The sequence below is a fragment of the Acomys minous genome, assembly GCF_964271855.1.
Source record: "Acomys minous genome assembly, chromosome: 1".
NCBI lineage: Eukaryota > Metazoa > Chordata > Mammalia > Rodentia > Muridae > Acomys > Acomys minous.
The window spans coordinates 5,138,759-5,143,948 of NC_140483.1; the positions used below are offsets into that span (position 1 = coordinate 5,138,759).

General features: G+C 47.6%; 1 long non-coding RNA gene across 1 annotated transcript; it reads right to left on the bottom strand.

Annotated features, from left to right (window-relative positions):
* Positions 1 to 449: 449 nt before the first annotated feature.
* LOC311596774 lies at positions 450 to 3,507 on the bottom strand. Its single transcript, XR_014778972.1, has 3 exons — positions 3,410 to 3,507; positions 1,998 to 2,417; positions 450 to 739 (listed from the first exon to the last, which is right to left on the bottom strand). It is a non-coding gene; the product is annotated as an uncharacterized lncRNA (long non-coding RNA).
* Positions 3,508 to 5,190: the final 1,683 nt, after the last annotated feature.

The window sequence follows — 5,190 nt, forward strand, 5'->3', positions numbered from 1 at the left end:
ACACATAGCATACACACACACACACCACATACCACACATGCACACACACACACACAGCCCACCACACATAACACACACACACACACACACACACACACACATACACACTCATGTTTATAAGCCCATGTGTGCTATATATGGACATCAGGCGATAACCCTATCATTTATCAAACATTATCAAGATTTCTTTCTTTCTTCCTTCCTGTCTTTTTTTTTTTTTTCTTCAGGTAGCATCTCTCACTGGCTCAGCAATTGCCAACGTATGTTAGGCCATCTGTCCACTGAACCCCAGGACCTGCCTGCCTCTGCTCCCCACTCCGGGATTACACGTTTGTACCACCTATGGTGCAAACCTCTTTACATAGGTTCTGAGGGCAAAGGCTGATCCTCACACTTGCCAGGCAAACACGTTACCAAGAGGGCCGTCTTCACAGCAGTGTTTCCTCTGTGACCCAGAACAAGGTCCTCTCACCTCAGCTGGCCTCCTTTGGCCTCCTGCGGCTGGTGCTTCCTCCCACTTCGCTTCCATCACACCCCATTTATGGCCCAAATGCTCCTTTGTAATGAGGGATCAAGAACTGTGTCTTTGCTTTCAAATGTGGCACCATTTGCTGTGTCCTGATGCAAAAATAGCTTCCGAGGCTTAGACTGGTCGAGCTTCTCCTGTTAGGCACAGATTCATTCCATAGAGGATGGGGATGAGGGCAGGATTCTTGGAAAATCAGCTTTTTCTTAGACTCTTTGAAGGGAGAGAGACATGGGGAACCATAAAGTCCAGACCTGACCTCCACAGGATGTTGTTTTGCCAAACAGGTAAGGCCCATGTCAGTCGGCCCAGGCTTCCAGGCTTAGTGACTGGGGTTCAATGTCACACATAGTTCTAACGTTACCCGACTGCTACTGTAAGGTCTCCCCTGCTTCTCAGAGGAACGAGGAGCCTGAACTCCTCCTCCGGCTGCTGAGTGAGGACTTGAAACAGTGCTAACTTTCTGGGGAACAAACTTTCTTAACGTTTGTGCGTGATTTCTAACTTAGCTATTCTGTGTCTGCAAATACACGTGGCAGAAACAGACAGGTCAGCACATGCAGGCCAGTGAGTGCAAGAACCACCAGGAGGACGCCAGTCATGTGACAGGTGACCAGAAACAGCAAATCTAGGCCATGGCAGCAAGGGACTAAGTCATAGAAGAGTTGTGGAAAACGAAGTGTGTGTGTGTGTGTGTGTGTGTGTGTGTGTGTGTGTGTGTGTATACATACAAGTGTGTGGTATGCGTGTGTACATGTATATGCATGCAAGTACTTGAGTGTGTATATGTGTGTAACATATATGAAGTAATTATCATGTACAATGTAATTATCATGTAAAGCACATGACACTTACATATACTTCCATGGGGAGGTGGTTATGGCATCCAATGAGAAAAGCAATCCTCAGCAGTGTTCCTGGACCCAGATGCTCACAGTGAAGAGCTGGCTGTTAATTCTCTAGTTTTGTGGAAGTGGAGATTCTGTTCTTGTGGGTGTACATGGATATGCATGCGTACACAGAAGCCAGAGGTCAACCTCAAGTGTTGTTCCTCAGATGCTGTCCATCATGGTTTTGATGGAGGGGCTCCTATCAGTCTGGAGTTCACTGGTTAGGCTAGGCTGGAGGACAATCATGCCCAGAGATTACACTCTGCATCACATCCGGCTTTTAAATGTGGGACATGGACTCAAACTCAGGTCCCCGTGCTTGCGCTGTGAGCCGCCTCCCCAGCCCAGCGTCTTTCGTTTAAGCCTTCCTTTCATGGGCTTTGCATTACATCTGAGGTTTTGCTGGCCAGCTGACAAGCGCCATGCCGTCAGCACCCTCTCCCCTGCCCTGGTATCAATGGCTTCCCTATAACAAGACCTCGGCGTCTACCACTTCCTCGCAAGAGGGCTCCAGTCTCTGCCTCACTGCGAACACAAACGGAAAATGTTTCGCAGGACCACGGATTGAGAACCAGCCTTACCAGCTCCTGGGAACTTCCAACGCCACCATTTGAAGAAGCCCAGCTTCTCAATGGAAAGGGGACCACACAAGAAAGGTGATGCCCAGTCATTTGTACCCAGCCCGGGGTTCAGCGTGGAATACGAGCGAGCAGTGGGCTGACTGTTTCTCCAGAAGCCCGCCGCCAGTTCATTTTCAGACAACTAGCTGGAGATCGAAGAAGTTGAGCTGATGGCCTTAGCCATGGCTCCAGAGATGGGCTCCTCTGCCTGTGCCCAGTCCTGGTGCTGGCAACAGTGGCGTGGACACCATCTCTGTTGGTGTTATTACCAAACACTTTTCCTGGTGACAGAATGGCCACACAAGAGTGGCAAGGGATTGCTAGAGAGGCAGCCACGTCTGTTCCTTAACTTTGTGGAGTCTTGTGCGTTGGTTTTCTATCCTGCAATTTTGATAAATTCATTATTAGTTGTGGTTTCTTTGTTTTTTTCTTTTTTTTTCCTGTCAATTTTGGGATCAAACCCAGGCCTCGCTAATGCTAAGCTTCACCCTCTACCACCGAGGCATATTCCCAGCTCTGGCTGTTTCTCATCTTGAGCTAATATATTACAAAAATACCAAACCATAAAATAAAATGTGCAGGATTCCCACGAAGTTACTACACTCAGTGGGCCACAGAATAAGTTCACTGGTGAAGTGTGTACATGGAAAAGAGTGTGTGCATGTATGTGTACATGTGTGTCTATGTGCATACATACATGCATGCACACATCTGTCTACAAGCTTTTGTGTGTATGCCTATGCCTGTGTGTGCATATGAATACCTGTGTGTGTGCATGCACATGTACATGTATGCATGTTTCTGTGTTTGTGCTTATGCCTGTGTATATATGTGTGTAAATACATATGTATATGTATATGTGTGTGTGTGTGTGTATGCCTGGGTGTGTAGTATGCATTTGTATATCTATGTGTCCTTTAGTAAGCCTGTGAAACAGTGACTTTGCACATGTGTGAAATTATCGAATCCTAGGATAGCTGTGAAATGCGTTCCTATACCTATTGTTTCTAAAAGTGGGCAAAGGTGGCCAAACCCTCGGATTAGCATGCCATTCCATTCATGCGCACCTTCAGAGCGGCAGAGGGCATCAATGAACCTAATAGTTTCCAAAGCAAAAGGCATTTGAGCCTGAAGCCACATTGCCCTTCACCCTGGCCTTGGGAGCAGCAAGGCTATGGCTACAGTGCTGTCACATTCCCACTTCCTGTGGCCCAGTCTTCCTGGCAAGTGAGACATTGGCTGAGTTTTCAAGGGACAAGACTTCTCTCTCATCTCTCTGACTGGAGGTGGCCCTAAGAGGCCGGCAAGTTTCCCAGGGTATTTGGAGTCTCCAGGGTACCTAGGACATCCCCCCACTGATGCTGTGTACTCACTGGGGCCATGTCAGCTGCCTAGAGGTGTTCAGTCTTAGGCATTCGTGGCAAGGTGCCACCTCCACAGGTGGCCATCTTGGCTTGTGCTGTTCTCGTACTGTTTCTCTCACTGAGTTCTAGAAGGAATAATATGTCACACAGAGACGAGGGTCAGGCCAGCCACACAAAGGAACTCTGAGGTTGGCCTGCAATGTGAAAACTGTCAATTACCATATTTTATACCCTGCCTCCGTTTCCAGGAGCGGGGTCTGCATTTCCATTAGACCAATTTGGAGCGATGCTACGTGCTCTAATCCTTTTACCATCTTATCTGAACAAGAAAAATGAGTGTAAGTGAAAGGGAGGAGGGACAGCCGGGAGGGAAGGAGAGGACATAGAGAGAAGAGAAAGCAAGCATATTCTAGGTCCATTTCCAACTCCTGAGTAGATAGTTCATTAAAAGTAAATGTGCCATTAAAATTAGTGCTGATCACTGGTGTGCGGGAGAAGTAATCAGGGTACAAAGAGGCCTGTTTTGAGACTTCTCCCCTCACGTCCAGAATCTTTATCTGGGCAAAAGGAAGACAAAATTTTCTATGGTTTTCCTGAGGGTCGCTGAGCGGAGTTCTAAGGGGAGATAGCTCAGATGCAAGGAGCCAGGGCCTGTAGCTGGGCCTGGACACAGTTCAGGCAATAGCCTCTCTCACAGGGGCCAGCACTCACAGGTCCCTAAAGCACCCGTGTCAGCTCCCCGTGGATGCACAGAAAATAGCCTCATGGTTACACACTTGAAACACTGGACACTTGTGGACTTTTCATGGGTCAGGACTCCAGATACCACTTGACCGACTAGCTCTAGCCTGGGTCTCACCAAAGCCTCCCTTTTTCTCCACTACTATAACTGAATATCATGATTATAAACAAAACAAAATGGGGTTTTCATTTTATTTTTTTAATTATGTTTCACGGTTTTGAGGGCTAGGAAGTTCAGGATCTTTAAGCCACGTCCAGGTTTTGTCTTTCCTCCTGGTTTGAACTCTGCAGGGTCTGAAAGATTTGACGTGATGTTGATCAGAGGCTTCTAGCCCTGGTCTTGCATCCTTATTTTATACAGCTATACTCACAGGATTAAGGATGCACCTTTATGGCTTCATTTAATCTCTGTGAGTGTGTAAGCATGTGTGTATGTATGTGTACACGTGTTTATGCATGTGCATGTGTGTGCAGTCACATTTGTACATGTGCACTTATGTCAGCAGGTACATGTGTGTATGTGTGCCCATAGAGGGTAGAGGACAGCCTCAGACGCCATCCATCTTGTGTTTTTCTGAAACAGGGTCTCTTACTGGCCTGGGATTCAGCACCTAGGCTAGGACAGGCACCACCAAGCCCCAGGGGTCCACCTTTCTCTGGCTTCCAAGCACTGGAGTTATAAGCGTGCGCCACCATAGCTGGCTGTTTTTGTTGGACTTGTTTATCTTACGTGTGGATGTCTGCCTGGATGTATATGTGCACAGTGTGCACAAAAGTGCCTGTGGGTCCAGAAGAGAGTGTCAAACCCCTGGAATTGGAGCTATGGATGGCTTTAAGCTGCTGTGTGGGTGCTGAGGACCAAACCCCAAGGCATCTTCAAGAATAGCAAGTGCTCTTAACCTATGAACCCTCCCCTTAGCCTCTGGTTTGCTTTTTTACACGGATTTTGGGGATCAAACTCAGGTCCCCACGTTGAAAGGGCAGCACCATACCCACTGAGCCATTGCTTCCTCCTTCATTTAAACTAAGTCCCTGCTTCCACATGCCAC